Source organism: Bos taurus, chromosome 9 (assembly GCF_002263795.3).
Source record: "Bos taurus isolate L1 Dominette 01449 registration number 42190680 breed Hereford chromosome 9, ARS-UCD2.0, whole genome shotgun sequence".
NCBI lineage: Eukaryota > Metazoa > Chordata > Mammalia > Artiodactyla > Bovidae > Bos > Bos taurus.
Window position 1 is genome coordinate 16,946,065 of NC_037336.1, and position 19,873 is coordinate 16,965,937.

The 19,873-nt window shown below is 37.4% G+C and overlaps 1 long non-coding RNA gene across 1 annotated transcript in view; it reads right to left on the bottom strand.

Moving 5' to 3' along the window:
• Window positions 1-19,350, bottom strand: part of LOC132346167 (uncharacterized) — a 35,869-nt gene extending 16,519 nt beyond the window's left edge. Inside the window, exons 1-2 of the long non-coding RNA XR_009495926.1 lie at window positions 19,181-19,350; window positions 7,359-7,444 (exon numbers count right to left, since the gene is read on the bottom strand). This is a non-coding gene — a long non-coding RNA (uncharacterized lncRNA). The remainder of the gene's footprint in view (window positions 1-7,358; window positions 7,445-19,180) is intronic.
• Between the last annotated feature and the right edge of the window lie 523 nt (window positions 19,351-19,873).

The window sequence follows — 19,873 nt, forward strand, 5'->3', positions numbered from 1 at the left end:
AGCTCATATGAATTGTGTGGTCTATCTGCTTAACTCTGTGAATCATGAGTATGAGAAATACCCACCAAACTCATTTTTTTTTTTTTAAGTAATGAGACGTTTAGGAGGTAGCAGACCAGAGTGTTGTATTTCTGGGCACTAACTTTAGGCAAGAAAAAGAAGGTGGCAAAAGAAAATGTTAGTTGTTTTTTTTTTTTTTTCCAGAAGGCTTTGCCAGATTTTTCTCAGGAAGTAAAGTCCTAACATCTGATTTCCATTAACCAGAACTATGTCACATAGTCATAGCTACAGAAAAGCTAGGAATTTGAGCACAATATGGCCAGTCTCTAGAAGAAAACAGCATGACTGAAGCAGGCGTGAATGGGTATTCAGGCAGGCAAATCTTCTTAGCTCAATTGTAATATGGAAATTGATCAAATTCCATCTCATTTGGGGCCTCATAGGAGTCCATGCCCATCTTGTGATAGCCCTAGTTTCTAAGGATGCAGGTTTAAAAGCTAAATTTAGGAAACACTATTGACTAATGAAGAAAAGGTTACAATTTTAGAGGACTTCCCTGGTGGTTCAATTGGTAAAGAATTTGCCTTCAAAGCAGGAGACCTGGGTTCAATCCCTGAGTTGAGAAGATCCCCTGGAGGAAGTCATGGCAACCTGTTTCAGTATTCTTGCCCGGAGAATCCATGGACAGAGGAACATGGTGGGCTGAAATCCATGGGGTCACAAAGAGTAGGATACCACTGAGCGACTAAGCACACAGCACATGTGAGGCCTCTTGAGGGGGAAGGAATTAGGGGCAAATGAGGAGGTTGGAATTAGCATATATGGGCTTCCCTGGTGGCTCAAATGGTAAAGAATCTGCCTGTAATGTGGGTGACCCAGGTTTGATCCCTCGATTGGGCTGTCCCCTGTAGAAGGGAATGGCAACCCACTCTTGTATTCTTGACTGGAGAATTCCATGGACAGAGGAGCCTGGTGGGTTACAGTCCATGGGGTCACAGCTGAGAGACTAACACTAAGACACTAAGATTAGCATATACACACTGCTACATATAAAATAGATAACCAACAAGGACCTACTATACAGCACAGAGAAATCTCAATATTCTGTAATAATCTATATGAAACAAGAATCTGAAAAAGAAGATAGATAGAGACATAGATACAGGTATATCTGAATCTCTTTGCTGTACACCTGAAACTAACACAATATTGTAAATCAACTATGGTTTAGTCACTAAGTCGTGTCCGACTCTTGCAACTCCATGGACTGTAGCCCTGCAGGTTACTCTGTCCATGGGATTCTCCAGGTAAGAATACTTGAGTGGGTTGCCATTTCCTTCTCCAGGGGATCTTCCCAACCCAGGAATCAAACCCAGGACTCCTGCATTGCAGGCAGATTCTTTACCGACTGAGCTACAAAGGAAGCTGCAAAAATCAACTATACTCCAATTAAAAAAAAAAGAAAAAGAAAGGCCTCTTGAGTGTCCCCTCCTTATCAAAATAATACACCAAAAACAATACCACCTTTTTGGGGGAATCACCACCAAAGACCAAGAAAACAAGATTGATGATTCCTATCATATCACCATTTACCTGGACTGTCCTGTGTAGACAGAGGACTGTTGGAAATAATATTTGATTAGCATAGTTTAATCAGGTGGTGAATGCAATTGCAGCTGCTCTTCCAGATGGAAACTCTTTCTTGGAGCAAATCACCATGGCTCTGAATACCTGGAATATATTTATTGTCTGTTTTTTTTTTTTTTATCACTTCTATCACAGTTATCAGGAAACCCCAGAAGTGATTTACTTTCACATGGACAGCTGCACACATTCAGCATCCCACAGTGGGGCTATGCCAGCTTATCAGCACTGAGACACAATTTAGTCCACGGGAACCTCAGTTACCTCATCACCTCCAAGGCATCATTGTGAATCTACTTAAGTGAGAACACTGTGCTCAAATAACATGGTGAAAATGGAACTTGAGACATCTTTGTAAGACACATGTCTGAAAGCAAGAGATAAATGGTATTTGCCACTTAAGTAATGGGAATGGCCCAGAGCCCCAAGACATGATGGAAGATCCCCTTTTTTCTTAGAAGGTGCTCTCCAAAATGCAGAGCTGGATACAAAAAAAGGTAAGAGTAGTGTATTTGGAAAGTGATTCCAAGAAACAGAAATAAGGGGAATAGGGAGAGTAAAACAGGAAAAAAACAAGAACCAACTTATTGAGTCTTGTCAATTCCACCCAACCTTGTGAATTGCAGAGAACGTACCTCAGAAGTGTCCACCTAAGGGAAGACAAGAGGGTGATTTATTCATCAGCTCCATCTTCCACTAGTCAAAATTTGTAATTTTCTAAACTGTGACTGCATGAACCCTGAATGGGTTTCCACAGAGCCCCATAGGATAGGAAGTAAGAAATATATAGTTAACATTGGACTTTCTGTGTAACAGTACAATATGCCTCAAACTTTTCTGCTTGAGCATGTATTCTGCATTTTTATATGCTGCCCATGGAGCATAATTCCTCTGTACTTCCAGACTGCCCATGCATAAACACCCTGTTAACACCAAGTGAGGTTCTGCGAGTCTCCCACACCAACACATCAGGGGCGCCCAGAGACAAGAAGCAAGGACTGTGCGAATGCGGCTGAGGCAACAGTGTTTGCTGCCACTGGTTGTGAAAGCCATATCAGAAGCAAAATGCAGGCTAAGAGAATGTGAAGTGATGTAATGGAAGTTTTAGATAAATGCTCCACAAAGCATTTGCCTTGCATACTCCAAAGCATAATACTCGAAACTCTTAGGACTTTCACAGTAACAAAAAATCCATTTGGATATGTTATTGCAACCATTGGCTGAATGACCCAAAGGCTGCCAGTTTTAACTATGCCCTGAACAAAAGAAGGCTCTCTGGTATGACTGGTATTACTACACAGATGCACTGTTCTTGAAATATTTATGGCAGATTGTGATGATGGGTAATGACTCTTACAAACCTCAGTAGGAAATTAATAGCAGATGTCTCTAAAGTTTGAAAGTAAATAATTTCCTCTTGAGAGGAAGCTTTTGTCTTCCTTTGAGCTCTAATAAGATCAGAAGGCCTAACTCTAAAATTAAAGACACCATGAGCCTGATCTGCCTTTCATGAACCGAGCAGCATCTGATCAAGCCATAAAATTTGGGGTCAACAGCAGCATGCCAACTGGATTTTGTGTATATGAGATTGAATGTAGGTAGGTGCACAAGTGAGTTCCATAAGCAAGTTTCTCCTGTAAATTTTGGCTCTGCACTTCCTTTACCATCCTGCCTCTACCCTCAGGTCAATCTCGTGGAGTTCTCTACAACCAGATGATTCAGAAGAAAGCGTTTGAGCCTGTTTTCCATATTGCTGAGCAGTACACACTGGCACTTTATTGAAGTAGGTTTTGGGAGAAAGTCCCACTTGTGTGACTCTGAAGGGCATTGGAGATAAGAAGTAGTCATGATAAGCAGAAATTCCAACAGTCATTCTTATGATTCATCGATTCCTTTATAATGGCTACTAGTTTGATGAACAATCAATTGTTCAGAATGAACAAGGTTAGAGGATGGAAGACAAGGATGTTTGAGGACAGCTTATGTAGATAGAATGGGTCTTGAGTGTTAGATTATTTTTACTAATGTGTTTGCTAAAAATGTCTCCACTGCAAATAAAGCTTTCATAATCAAGCTTTCATAATGATCAGCTCTGTGGATGTCAAACTGGCTCATTGTGCAGCCAACTCAATGATTTTTCATTAAGCTTATTAGCAAGGAGTGCATGTTGGTAGGAACAGATGTCATGTGTAGGCTCAATGACATGAATTTTCTCGTTCCAAGACTCACCTGGTTGTTATTAGAATTGAATATTCAATTTGCCAGTGGCTGGATTTGCCCCTGATCCTCTGATAAGTAACAAACCCTAAGGGGATCCTTCGACCAGCTTGTGGAAGATTAATTATACTAGACACATTTTACTTTCATAAATGAGGTAGTAATTTGTCCTCCCTGCAACAGACGCTTCATATAGATTTGGATTTTTTTCTTCTTGACTTACCAATCTTCTGACAGTAATACCATCTGTGGGTTTTATTTAGTTCTGCATCAAACATCATAACATCCTAATGCATCATCTTTAGAGCCTAGGAACTTATTTTTCAGCAAAACAAGTAACTAATTAAGATATATATATATATAATATATTTTATATATATTACATATATTTATTTATATATTATATATATATATACATATTTCACTGCTTTTAATGTTCAAATTGTATTTTCTCCCTAGAAAACATCTTTGCTATCTTTTCAAGAGATTTTTTCTGAATTTCAATATGTTGCTTAACCAAATATACAGATATGATAAAGGTACAGAGAATGTTAAAATATATGTTAAATTTCCTTGGCCCATTGAAAAGTTATCTTTACAAAGGTAATGAAATGTAAAATGATAGGATTGTAGGATGTCCCAGAAAACTCTTAGCTATCTCCAAACACCAGGATATTGTAAATTTCCCACTGGGATTCTGATGCATAGGCATGAGTCTCCTCCATGGTCACAAGCATCTTTTGAACACCATTTCCTTAAGATGGTTTCTATGGTAATGTAACGGAGAGAGCAATAGAGTGATATAGATGCTGTTAAATGCATTTTTTAATGGTGGCACATCTGATACTATTAAAATAAACAGCTTCAATGTTATCACTTAAAGAGACACAAAACTTGGCCTCATTGGCTTAGAACACTGCAAACATGTAAGGCAACATTACAAGCTGGGGAACACCCATGTTAATTAAAGTCTATTATTTTATTTTAGATAATATTAATTAACTATATTGCTAAAAAGGAGAAATAAAAGTATTCCATTTTCTCTCTCTCCTCTCTGAAGAGTATGCAGCAGGGGTGGGCATGGTAAGTCAAAAAAGGTGAAAATTATTTGTGCCATCTGTTGGTGAAAAATGTTGATTTGATTGCAAAGTCTATTCCTTTCAAACTTCTAATGGCAAAAACTTGGAATTGTTCATTCTTTCATAATGATTTTACACTTTTATGACTATAGCCTGCTGTTTATATGCTTTAACTATATCTAAGCTTTCTATACTATTTAGAAAACCACCAGATGCCTTTGAAGCATATATTAATAAAAGCAGAGTAGGATTATTCATATTCACAAGCTAAAAAACTGAATAAGCTTAATTGTTTTCTCATAAAACACTTGATTCAGTCCATTTAACACACGTTTACCTAGCCAAGTGTCTGGTACTTCCCAAGATTCTATTGGTTGTTTTGTTAATTTATCCAAAAGCAGCTCTCAAATTGGTTACTGGTTCACTAAATAAATGATTCTATTTCCTTCTCCAGATCATCCACATAACAAAAAAAAACCACCATACCATTTTCTGAAAGGAGCCAGAACTGGACGTGACTGGTTGAGATGGAGAGGAGTAGCTAGAAAGTGGGGGGAAAAAAAACTAGATAATCTTTCTGCACTAGATTATAAAACTCCCAGAGTAGTAGGTGATCCTGTCAGATTAGGGTTTCAATCCAAGCTCTGCCAAAACTTACTTTCTTGAGGTTGGGAAGATGTTTATCCTTTTGGACAACTAGAATGTATCTTTATATGGAATATAATGAATCTCAGCCCATCAGCTAAGGTAAACAAAATAATAATACATGTATTAGGTCCTAATACACATGCATGCATCAGTTAATGGAGCAAAAATCATTGGATTGAAATTCTACACGTTGATGTTTGAGGTTGATATCACTGTCATTCCCTTTGATAGTAACCCTTACAAGTATTTGACTACTCTGTCATTAGATTCCAGGGATATTGTATTGACATTTTGGACCAAACAATTCTTCGTTTTGAGAGGTCTACTCTGTCCATTGTAGAAATTTAGCATCATCTCTGGCTTCTACTCAACAGATGCATGTAAAAGAGAAAGAATAAGAGGAGCTGAGAATGATCTTGATGGTTTCTAAGCTGGGGAATTACTATTACCTGACACAGAATTCCTATTTACCAAAGATATCTTGTTGACTAATCTCCTCTTGAAAAATGACAAGTACTTGGGATTGGAGAGAAAATAGCAATCTATGTGTTCTGGAGTGGTGACAAGAAGTTAAAATATTAAGAGATACACTTAGTGTCTTAGCTATCATCTAAGAGTCAAGGTGTGGAAAATTCTGAAAGAGATGGGAATACCAGACCACCTGACCTGCCTCTTGAGAAACCTATATGCAGGTCAGGAAGCAACAGTTAGAACTGGACATGGAACAACAGACTGGTTCCCAATAGGAAAAGGAGTATGTCAAGGCTGTATACTGTCACCCTGCTTATTAAACTTATATGCAGAGTACATCATGAGAAACGCTGGGCTGGAAGAAGCACAAGCTGGAATCAAGATTGCCAGGAGAAATATCAATAACCTCAGATATGCAGATGACACCACCCTTATGGCAGAAAGTGAAGAGGAACTAAAAAGCCTCTTGATGAAAGTGAAAGTGGAGAGTGAAAAAGTTGGCTTAAAGCTCAAGATTGAGAAAACTAAGATCATGGTATCTGGTCCCATCACTTCATGGGAAATAGATGGGGAAACAGTGGCAGACTTTATTTTGGGGGGCTCCAAAATCACTGCAGATAGTGTCTGTAGCCATGAAATTAAAAGATGCTTACTCCTTGGAAGGAGAGTTATGACCGATCTAGATAGCATACTGAAAAGCAGAGACATTACTTTGCCAACACATGTTCATCTAGTCAAGGCTATGGTTTTTCCTGTGGTCATGTATGGATGTGAGAGTTGGACTGCGAAGAAAGCTGAGCGCCGAAGAATTGATGCTTTTGAACTGTTTTGTTGGAGAAGACGCTTGAGAGTCCTTGGACTGCAAGGAGATCCAACCAGTCCATTCTAAAGGAGATCAGTCCTGGGTGTTCTTTGGAAGGACTGATGCTGAAGCTGAAACTCCAATATTTTGGCCACCTCATGAGTTGACTCATTGGAAAAGACTCTTATGCTGGGAGGGATTGGGGGCAGGAGGAGAAGGGGACAACAGAGGATGAGATGGCTGGATGGTATCACCGACTCGATGCACATGAGTTTGAGTGAACTCCGAGAGTTGGTGATGGACAGGGAGGCCTGGCGTGCTGCAATTCATGGGGTCACAAAGAGTCAGACACAACTGAGCAACTGAACTGAACTGAATTGAGTAGTCAAGGTAGTTATGCTTTGACTGCAGACCATTCTCTGGTCTACAGTGGGGTATAGAGATCAATATCTCTCAAGGTGTACTTGCACCTTGAGAAGATTTGTGATTTTACTGACCTTGAATGACAGAAGACTCATGTCCAGTTGGAACAGATACTAAAAGTCATGTGATTTCTTATTGTTGTTGTTTTAAGGAATCCTTCCTGGAAACCAGAAAAAAGAAGCTTGTCATTTCATCATTATGGCCTCTTGACTTTAGAGATGGGGGTTCAACCTGCCTGAAGACATACATTCAAGCCCATCTCTCTGCCAAACCCCTCATCATGCCCTATATGCACTTATAGTCACTCTGCCCATATCACAGGTGGGTTTTCCATTCTCCCTCCCAAAACAGAGGTTATATCAACAAGTTCTGACTGTTTCCACTCTTGGGACTCTCTTGTCACTTCTATCTTCATCATTTCCCATCTTATTTTCCTCTATAGTTTGTTCTATAGTTAAATGCCAGCTCCAAGATAAATTCCCAATTGTCCTAAACTTTGATCAACATCCTCTAAAATATTCTTGAATGAAATAGAAATTGACCATTTTCTAGAATTCACTATATTCCAGTACATCTCTTACCTTTACTCAAGAAAGACTCAAGCTTTTCCAATGGCTCCAACTCTCTAAGAGATGAGGAAAATACAATTTCTTGCCCCAGTAAACCTTTCAGATGAAAAGCTGTCTTTTTGTACAGAGATGCTGAAGAAAGGGACAGAGCACTACTCACGCCAACCATTTTTTGTTTACCTTCTTCTTGGTCTCTCCTACCTACTTTTCATCGCATTTTCCACTGTATCTCTTATAAAATTTCTTTTTCATGCAATACATACATATTTCCTTACCTTCTTAATCTCAGTGAATTATCTCACTTAATGTTTTCTAGATACATGACATATACATACATAAATATTTTTGAATCATTCATACCTGAGAAATGCATTTTAAAAAAAAAATAACTTGCTGCAGAACAAAATATATATTTTCAAAAAATTTACAGTGGGAATTGTTGACTAAAAAATATATTCACATTCTAAAGTTGAGATCTATATTTTATTTGGCAGGAATTTTTAGGACTTCTAGCCTGAAAGGCAGCATCTTCAGTCACCCTGAGTGAACTGTTCCAAGGAGGCAATGGGGGAAACCAAGATATATAGCATTTTTGTAACAGAAGTCAGGTAGTCTAAACATCAAAAGATTATTGTTAATGAAAGAAAACAAAATATCTCAAGGAATTTAGCACATTTTTATGTGTGCAAAGATTCAAGAGTCAGGGTTCACTGAAATCATTCCTTTGATATGCGCCTTAGACATGTCAGGCCGCTGTTCTGTTTTCACATCCTGAGTTTTTTCAGAGCTCACTGTTGGGGTTGGCTGCAGTTCTGATGGCTGCTAGATGGCAAACATTCTTTACTTTCTTTTGTTTTCTCGGGGCTCACCAGCTCATCATGGTTATGGCTGCAATTGCTGATAACTCTGAAATTCTTTGCTTACTGATATGGCACCAATAATCCATTTCTCAAGCTCAGTTCAATTCAGTTCAGAGTCACTCAGTCTTGTCCGACTCTTTGCCATGCCATGAACCACAGCATGCCAGGCCTCCCTGTCTCAGGCTAAAGACAGCTCGTTATAACATACTCAACTATTGACACAGAGCCTGAGATTGAGCAGGTAATCAGTAATTGTCTTCTCAGGGAGACTAGATGGGAGAGGGGTGGTGAATAAACTCACAAGCCACTGAAAACATGAAGTAAGGTAATTTTCAAGGACATAATGAAACCAAAAACACTCTAACCTTCAATTTGCCCATTAATTTTCAGAAATTTGGCCATAGTCAAGGGAAATTAAGACTCTACTTCTTAATGAGCAAAAGGAAATGAGTAAAGAACAACTTTTCATGGAGGACTTCTCAGAAAAAGTTAAGATCCAGGCCCCTGCTGGAAAAACAAAGCATACAAATAGGATGCCCCTCATCATTGTCAGACAGATGCATATCATGTAACTGCTTGCACATAACTATGATCTTGACTGATCAAGAAAATAAACCATTTAGAGTGTGTTATGCCTAGCGTGGGTCCAATTAGAATATACTCCACTATTCACACATATTCTATATCTTATTACTCAAAATATTCATTTTCATTTCTTAAAAAATAAGACAAATGAACTATTAAATGAAAGTAAGTAAAGGGAATGCCCACTCATTAATATCACACGTGGCTTTAACTTGAGAGTTACAGGACCCTTAGGTGAACTTCACTAAAAAAGTCTGACAAGCTTCCATGTAGATCTTTTGACTCTCCAATTTTATGATCATTTTCATAGCAAAATGTTATGTATTAAAAATGCAACAGCACTCTAAAATTTTACTACTTAAAACAAATTTTATATTACTATTCAGGGTAGCTGAAATGTATAAATATGTCACTTTGTAAACAAAGATTAAGCAAAATTTTTAAACTAACTACTAAGTGACAGAGAAGGTTCTACAACAAACAAAATAAATAAAACCCTTGCTTCTTTCATTCTAATTTAGAGAGACAACCAAGCTTCAAATATATAAGTATATACATTTTTTAGCTAATAGATAATACTACAGGTTCTCTTTTACTTCTGATATTTTTGACTCAGCTCTCTTTTTTTTTCTTAGCCTAAGATTTTTCTTCACATAAACAAATGAAAAAAGTAAAACAAACACACACACACAACTCTTAGTTTCACTGATTTTTCTATTGTTCTTCTGTTCTCTAGTTCATTTATTTATTCTCTAATTTTTATTATTATTTTTTCCTTTTGCTAACTTTAGGCTTACTTTGTTATTTTTATAATTTCCTCAAACATGAATCTATGTGGTTTACTTGAGAAATGCAATTTAAAAAGAAAATTTTAATTTTTAAGTAAATGTTTGTTGTTATCAACTTTCCTCCTATTATTGCCTTTGTTGCGTCCTACAAGTTTTACTAGGTTGCATTTTCACTTTTGTCTGTTCTCAGGTATTTTTAAAATTCTCTTTTGATTTTCTCTTTGATGCAATGGTTTTTAGAGTGTGTTGTGTAGTTTCCATGTGCTTGTGATTTTAGTTTTCTTTCTGTTATTGATTTCTAGCTTCATTCCACTGTCGTCACAAGTTCCTTGATATATTTCAAACTTCTTTACTTTTCTGTGATTTATTTTATGGCCTATTATGTAATCTATCCTGAAGATTTTTAAGTGTATGTTTGAAAACAGTGTATATTCTGCTCCTAGAAAGTTCTAGGAACAGAATACACACACATACATATATGTGTGTATATATGTTATGGACATATCAGTTATGTCCATTTGGTCTATAGTGTTGTTTAATGTCAGTTTCATGATTGGCTTTCTGCTTGGATATTCTATACAGCATTGTAAGTATTGAGGACTTCCCTGGTGGCTCACATGGTGAAGCATCTGTGTGCAACGAGGGAGACCCAGGTTCAATCCCTGGGTTGGGAAGATTCGCTGGAGAAGGAAATGGCAACCCACTCCAGTACTATTGCCTGGAAAATCCCATGGTTGGAGGAGCCTGATAGACTACAGTCCTTGGGGTCGCAAAGAGTTGGACACAACTGAGCAACTTCACTCACTTCACTATTAATTGTTCCCTTTGATTTTTTGTATTTGTTATATATATTTAGGAGTTCTGACATGGGGTATGTATATATTTAAAATTGTTATATGTTCTTTGAATTAACTCTTTTTATAAATATATAGTGAATTTCTTTGTCTCTAGTGACAGTTTAATTCTTAGAGTCCCTTCTGTGTAATATAATTATATTCACCTTCTTTTTGTGAATTATCATATTCATAGAATTTTTTTTTACCCTTCCACTTTCAGTCTATATATCTGCAGTACATCTTTATATCTGCAGTGACTCTCTAGAAGACATGATAGCAATAGATTATTTTAATCCGTTCAGCTACTCTATGTCTTTTAATTGGGGATTTTAATTCATTTACATTTAAAGCAATTATTGATTGATAAGGACTTACAATTGTCTTTTTCTTAAGTGTCATCTTTTATACAGATCTTTTGTTCTTGCATTCCTCTCTTAATGTCTTCTTTTGTTTTTTGATATTTTTAGTGGCAATTTTGTTTGATTCTTTTCTCTTTATTTTTTTGCATAGTTTTTCCTTTGTGGTTGCCATGAAAGCACAGAAATTAAAATTGAACGGTTGTGAAAAATTATTCACCAAAAAAATGATATCTTGGGAGAATGGATATATTCCTAGAGATAGACAATCTGCCAAGACTGAAACAAGAAGAAATAGACTGCCTGAACAATCGAATAGTAACAAGGATACTGGATAATAATAAAAAGTCTTCCAACAAAGAAAACCAAAGGACTGGATGGCTACATGTTTATATTCTACTAAACATCTCAAAAAGAACTAATAACATTTAACTCTTTCAAAATAAAAGAACACCCCCCAAACTCAATTCATTAGGAAAATATAACCCTGATTCCAAAGCCAGTCAAAAAACACAAGAAAAGTACATTCCAGTATCCCTGATAAATATTGATATAAAAATCCTCAATAAAATACTAGCATATTGAATTCAACAGTACTTTAAAAGGATCATACACTGATCAAGTGGGGTTTATCCCTGGAATGCAAGTATGGTTCAACCTATGCAAATCAATAAGCATGATAAACCACATTAACAGAATTCAAAACAAAAACATACAATCATTTCAATAGATGCATAGAAAGGATTTGAAAGAAATTCAATATCCTTTAATGATACAAAAAAATCAACAAAATAGATATATAAGGAACATTCCTTAATACAATAAAGGCAACATGTGAAAAATCCAGAGCTAACATCATAATCAATGAGGAAAAACCGAAAATTTATCCTCTAAGGTCCAGAACAAGGCAAGAATACCCACTATCACAACTTCTATTCAACACATTACTGAAAGTCATAGAGTAATTAGACAAGAAAAAGAAAAAGGGTATCTTAATCAAAAGAGAAGTAAAATCATTTCTGTTTGCTTATCTCATGATTATATATGTAGAAAATCCAAGACTCCTTCAAGTCCAAGACTCCTTTATCACCCAAAAAAGTGATAAAACTAAATAAATAAATTAAACAAAGTTACAGGATACAAAATCAACATGCAAAAATCAGTGGTGTTACTATGTACTGCCAATAAACAATCAGAAAGAGAAATTAAGAAAACAACTTCATTTGTATTACCAATAAAAAAATGCTTAGGAATTAACTTAACCAAAAAGGTGAAAAAATTATATACTAAGGATTGTAAAAGAATGTTGAAGGAAATTTTAAAAGAGACATATAAATAAGGAAAAAATAAAACATGCTTATGACTTTGAAGAATTAGTATTGTTAAAATATCAATAGTACCAAAACCTATCAACAAATTCAGTGCAATCCCTACCAAAATCCTAATGACTTTTTTTGCAAGAATATATAGAAAAAAAAAAAAACTAAAATTTATAAGAACCACAAAAGATCCCAAATAATCAAGGAGCAGGAAAAACAGAGTTGGAATCACCACAAGTCCTTTCTTCAAACTATACTGCAAAGCTATAATAATCAAAATAGTATGGCACCAACATAAAAACCAGCCTAAGTACAGACTAATGAAACAGAAAACTCAGAAATAAAGCTACATATTTATTGTCAATTAATTTTCATCAAGATACCAAGAACACACAAGGGTAAAGGATAGGCACTTCAAAATTGTCCTTGGGAAAACAGGATGGCCACAAGCAAACTAATAAAATTAGGTCTCAGTGTCACACCATATAGAAAAATTGCCTCACTCAAAATGAAAGGTTAGAGTTTTACAAAGGAGTTGCAAAGCTCCTAGAAAAAACTGGGAAAATATTCTTGACATTGGTATTGGAAATAATATTTTGGATATGACACCAAAAACATAAGCAAAAAAAAAAAAAGAAAAAAATAGACAAGTGAGATTATAACAAGCTAAGAAGCTTCTGTGAAAGTGAAAGTGAATTCGCTCAGTCATGTCCGACTCTTTGCCACCCCATGGACTGTAACCTACCAGGCTCCTATGTCTGTGGGATTTTCCAGGCAAGAATACTGAAGTGGTTTGCCATTGCCTTCTCCAGGAGATCTTCCCCACCCAGGGATTGAACTCGGGTCTCCAGCATTGCAAGCAGAGGTACAGCAAAGGAAATAATGAAATTAAAAGCAACTGGTAGAATGAAAGAAAATATTTGCAAACTATACATAAGATGGAGGATTTATATCCAAAATATGTTAGGAATTTAAACAACTCAATACCCAAAATACAAACAACTCAATTTAAAAATGGGCAAAGGAACTAAGTAGACACCTCTTGAAAGAAGAAATTCAAATGGGTACCAGTATGTGAAAAGATTCTCAACATCTTTAACCAGAGAAATGCAAATCAACACCATAATGAGATAACACCTCGCACCAGTCAGAATGGCTACATCAAAAAAGACAAAAATAACAACTTTGGAGACAATGTGGAGAAAAGGAAACCCTATACATTGCTCATAGGAAAGTAGATTAGTGCAACCACCATGGAAAATAGTATGGAAATTCCTCAAAACATTTATGCAGCAATCACATCTCAAGGTATATATGTAAAGGGAATAAAATCACTATCTTCAAAAGATATCTGCACTCCTATGTTCACTGCAGCATTATTCATGAGGCAATATGTGCAAACAATTTTGGCATCTGTCTATAGATGTTGTTCAACCACTAGGTTATGTCCAACTCTTTGCAACGCCACCAACTGCAGCACGCCAGGCTTCCTTGTCCTTCATCATCTCCCAGAGATTGCTCAAAGTCATGTCCATTAAGTCAGTGAGGTCATCAAACCATCTTGTTCTCTGTCATCCCCTACTTCTCCTGCCTCTATCTTTCCCAGAATCAGGGTCTTTTCCAATGAGTTGGCTTTTTGCATCAGATGGCCAAAGTATTGGAGCTTCAGCTTCTGCATCAGTCCTTCCAATGATTATTCAGGGTAATTTCCTTTAGGATTGACTGGTTTGATCCCCTTGCAGTGCAAGGTATTCTCAAGAGTCTTCTCAACACTACAATTCAAAAGCATCAATTCTTTGGTGCTCAGCCTTCTTTATGGTTCAACTCTCACATCCATACATGACTACAGGAAAAACCATAATTTTGACTATACAGAACTTGGTTGGCAAAGTAATGTCTCAGGCTTTTAATATGCTCTCTAGGTTAATCATAGCTTTTCTTCCAAGGAGCAAATGTCTTAATTTCATGACGGCTGTCACCATCCTCAGTGATTTTGGAGCCCAGGAAAATAGAGTCTTTCCTGTTTCCATTGTTTCCTTGTCAATTTGCCATGAAGTGATGGGACTGGATGCCATGATCTTGGTTTTGTGAATGTTGAGTTTTAAGCCAGGTTTTTCACTCTCCTTCACCTTCATCAAGATGCTCTTTAGTTCCTCTTCATTTTCTGCTATAAGGGTGGTGTCATCTTTATATCTAAGGTTATTGATATTTCTCCTGGCAATCTTTATTCCATCATGTTATTCATCCAGCCAGCATTTCACAAGATGTATACTCTGCATATTCATACACATACATAAGTTAAATAAATAGGGTGGCAATATACAGCCTTGATGCACTCCTTTCCCAGTTTGGGGCCAGTCTGTTTTTCCATGTTCAGTTTTAACTGTTGCTTCTTGACATGCATACAGGTTTCTCAGGAGGCAGGTAAGGTGGTCTGGTATTCCCATCTCTTGAAGAATTTTCCACAGTTTATTGTGGTCCACACAGTCAAAGGCTTTGGCATAGTCAGTAAAGACGAAGTAGGTATTTTTCTGGAATTCCCTTGCTTTTTCTATGATCCATCAGATGTTGGCAATATGATCTCTGGTACTTCTGCCTTTTCTAAATCCAGCTTATAAATCTGGAAATTCTCAGTACATGTGCTTTTGAAACCTATCTTGGAGGATTTTGAGCATGACCTTGCTAGCATGTGAAATGAATGCAGTTGTGCAGAAGTTTGAACAGTCTTTGACATTGCCCTTGTTTGGAATTAGAATGAAAACTGATCTTTTCCAGTCTTGTGGCCACTGCTGAGTTTTCCAAATTTACTGACATATGGACTGCAGCATTTTAACAGCATCATCTTTTAGAACTTGCAGTAGCTCAGCTGGAATTCATGAGTTTGAGCAAGCTCCAGGGAAGCCTGGCATGCTGCAGTCCATGGGGTTGCAAAGAGTCAGACATGACTGAGCGACTGAACAACAACAGCTGGAATTCCATCACCTCCACTAGCTTTGTTCATAGTGATGTTTTCTAAGGCCCATTGAGTTCACACTCCAGGATACCTGGCTCTAGTGTGAGTGATCACACTATCGTGGTTATCTGGGTCATCAAAATCTTTTTTGTATGGTTCTTCTGTGTATTCTTGACACCCCTTCTTAATATTTTCTGCTTCTGTTAGGTCCATATCATTTCTGTCCTTTGTTGTGCCCATCTTTGCATGAAATGTTCCCTTGGTATCTCTAAAGTTCTTGAAGAGATCTCTAATCTTTCCCATTCTACAGTTTTCCTCTATTTCTTTGCATTGTTCACTTAGGAAGCCTTTCTTATCTCTCCTTGCTATTTCTTGGAACTCTGCATTCAGATGGGTCTATCTTTCCTTTTCTCCTTTGCCTTTCATGTCCCTTCTCTTCTCAGCTATTTGTAAGGGCTCCTCAGACAACCATTTTGACTTTTTTCATTTCTTTTTCTTGGGAATGGTTTTGATCACTGACTCCTATACAATGTTACAAACCTCCATCCATGGTTCTTCAGGCACTCTGTCTATCAGATCTAATCCCTGAAATCTATTTGTTTTCTGCCATATAATCGTAAGGGGTTTGATTTAGGTCATACCTGAATGGCCTAGTTGTTTCCCTACTTTCTTAAACTGAAATCTGAATTTTGCAATAAGGAGTTTAGGATCTGAGCCACAGTTAATACCCAGTCTTTTCTTTCTTTTTTTCCTTTTTTTTTTTTTTTTTTTTGCTGACTGTATAGAGCTTCTCCAACTTTGGCTGCAAAAAAATATAATCAATCTTATTTCAATATTGGTGGTATCCATGTATAGAGTCATCTCATGTTGTTGGAAGAGTGTTTTCTATTACCAGTTCGTTCTCTTGGCAAAACTCTGTTAGCCTTTGCTAACATTTTGTACTTTGCTACTTCATTTTGTACTCCAAGGCCAGACTTGCCTGTTATTCCAGGTATCTCTTGACTTCCTACTAAGTATCTCTTAGTACTTCCTACTACTTCCTACCCATTCCAGTCCCCTATAGATTTCAAGTATGGGGACTGGATAAAAAAAAAGAAAAATACATCTATTTACCCATCTCTCTATGGACCTAACAGAAGCAGAAGATATTAAGAAGAGATGGCAAGAATACACAGAAGAACTGTACAAAAAAGATCTTCATGACCCAGATAATCACAATGGTGTGATCACTGACCTAGAGCCAGACATTCTGGAATGTGAAGTCAAGTGGGCCTTAGGAAGCATCACTACAAACAAAGCTAGTGGAGGTGATGGAATTCCAGTTGAGCTATTCCAAATCCTGAAAGATGATGCTGTGAAAGTGCTGCCCTCAATATGCCAGCAAATTTGGAAAACTCAGCAGTGGCCACAGGACTGGAAAAGGTCAGTTTTCATTCCAATCCCAAAGAAAGGCAATGCCAAAGAATGCTCAAACTACCGCACAATTGCACTCATCTCACACGCTAGTAAAGTAATGCTCAAAATTCTCCAAGCCAGGCTTCAGCAATATGTGAACTGTGAACCTCCTGATGTTCAAGTGGTTTTAGAAAAGGCAGAGGAACCAGAGATCAAATTGCCAACATCCGCTGGATCATCGAAAAAGCAAGAGAGTTCCAGAAAAACATCTATTTCTGCTTTATTGACATGCCAAAGCCTTTGACTGTGTGGATCACAATAAACTGTGGAAAATTCTTCAAGAGATGGGAATACCAGAACACCTGACCTGCCTCTTGAGAAATTTGTATGCAGGTCAGGAAGCAACAGTTAGAACTGGACATGAAACAACAGACTGGTTCCAAATAGGAAAAGGAGTTCATCAAGGCTGTATGTTGTCACCCTGTTTATTTAACTTATATGCAGAGTACATCATGAGAAATGCTGAACTGGAAAAAACACAAGCTGGAATCAAGATTGCCGGGAGAAATATCAATAACCTCAGATATGCAGATGACACCACCCTTATGGCAGAAAGTGAAGAGGAACTCAAAAGCCTCTTGATGAAAGTGAAAGTGGAGAGTGAAAAAGTTGGCTTAAAGCTCAACATTCAGAAAGCTAAGATCATGGCATCCGGTCCCACCACTTCATGGGAAATAGATGGGGAAACAGTGGAAACAGTGTCAGACTTTATTTTTCTGGGCTCCAAAATCACTACAGATGGTGACTGCAGCCATGAAATTAAAAGACGCTTACTCCTTGGAAGGAAAGTTATGACCAACCTAGATAGCATATTCATAAGTAGAGACATTACTTTGCCAACAAAGGTCCGTCTAGTCAAGGCTATGGTTTTTCCAGTGGTCATGTATGGATGTGAGAGTTGGACTGTGAAGAAGGCTGAGCACCGAAGAACTGATGCTTTTGAACTGTGGTGTTGGAGAAGACTCTTGAGAGTCCCTTGGACTGCAAGGAGATCCAACCAGTCCATTCTGAAGGAGATCAGCCCTGGGATTTCTTTGGAAGGAATGATGCTAAAGCTGAAACTCCCGTACTCTGGCCACCTCATGCAAAGAGTTGACTCATTGGAAAAGACTCTGATGCTGGGAGGGATTGGGGGCAGGAGGAGAAGGGGATGACAGAGGATGAGATGGCTGGATGGCATCGCTGATTTGATGGACGTGAGTCTGAGTGAACTCCAGGAGTTGGTGATGGATAGGGAGGCCTGGCGTGCTGCAATTCATGGGGTTGCAAGGAGTCGGACACGACTGAGCGACTGATCTGATCTGATCTGATCTATGCACAGTGAAATACTATTCAGCCTTAAGAACGAAGAAAATCCTGCTGTTTGAAATAACATGATGAACCTGTAGGACACTATGCTAAACAAAATACCTGTACACAGAAAGAGAAATATAGCATGATCTAACTTATATGTGGAATCTAAATTAGCTAATCTCATAGAGGCAGAGAATAAAATGGTGGTTCGTAGGATCTGGAATTAAGAGGAAATTGATGATTTGGTCAAAGGTTACAAAGTTTCAGTTATACAAGATTAATAAATTATACAAATCTGCTGTAGGCACTGGGAGCTTAACTCAGCACTCTGTGATGACCTAGAGGGGTGGGATGATGGGCATGAGAGAGAGGCAGAAACTAATACAACATTGTAAAGCAATTATATTCCAATTCAAATAATCTAATGTACAACATGGTGAGAATAGTTAACAATATATCATTCCATACTTGAAATTTAGAAAGATGGCTGATCTTATATTAAATCTCAACACACACATACACGCACAGTGATAACTATGTAGGGGTAATGGAGATGACATTTAATCAATATGTTATGATTATGGTGATCTTTTCATAATATATATGTTTCAAAGCATGAAGTTGTACTCTTTAGACACAATTTTTATGTGTCAAAATATCTCAATAAAGCTGTTTTTTATTAAAAACCAAAATTATATTAAAATTTTATTGGTAAACCAGGAATGAAAAGGTACTATGGAAAAAAATAAAGCAAGAGGGTTAGTGTGTAACATGATCCTAAATATTGTGCTGTATGAACAACAAAAGAGAGTCATTTATGCCAAAGAGACCGAAAATGGGGCCAGGAGGCCATCAGCAAAGTATAACTCACACAATCCATACCCGGATGCTGTGTAAACTTTTGACCTGGCCATCCACAGACCACCTGGAACTCAATTTTCTTTACTCCATGGAAACTGCAGCTTAGCAACAATCTGATGCTGTTAAGTAACTGAATGCCCGCTGACACCAATCACAGTTCTGTAAAACAATCCATGTAACTTCTGGAATGTCTTTGTCTGTTTTCTTTATACACCCTCACAATTTTCTGCTTCCTTTGGAGAACACTTGAGTTTCAACTCAAATCAGTACCTCCCAAATTGCAATTCTTAAAATTTCAAATAAACTACTCTTTTATTTGAAGCCTTCTGCATTTTTTCAGTCAAAATTACTAAGTTAATCTATAGTTTGGAGTCCAGATTTATTGCAGCTAGAAACTTTGAAAAAGCTTTACCTTTTTTCCTGTTTTGATATTATGTTTCTATTGCATGATATGATTGCTTCATCAGCTTAAAAAGTGAAATACCAAGATTATATATTTCAGTCATTAAGAAATTGCTAGCAAAATACCTAGACCTAATGCATTGGAGAAGGAAAGGGCAACCCACTCCAGTACTCTTGCCTGGAGAATCCCAGGAATGGGGGAGCCTGGTGGGCTGCCATCTGTGGGGTCGCACAGAGTTGGACACGACTGAAGTGACTTAGCAGCAGCAGCAGCAACATAAATTGGCCAAATAGTTTAACAACTGCTCTTTT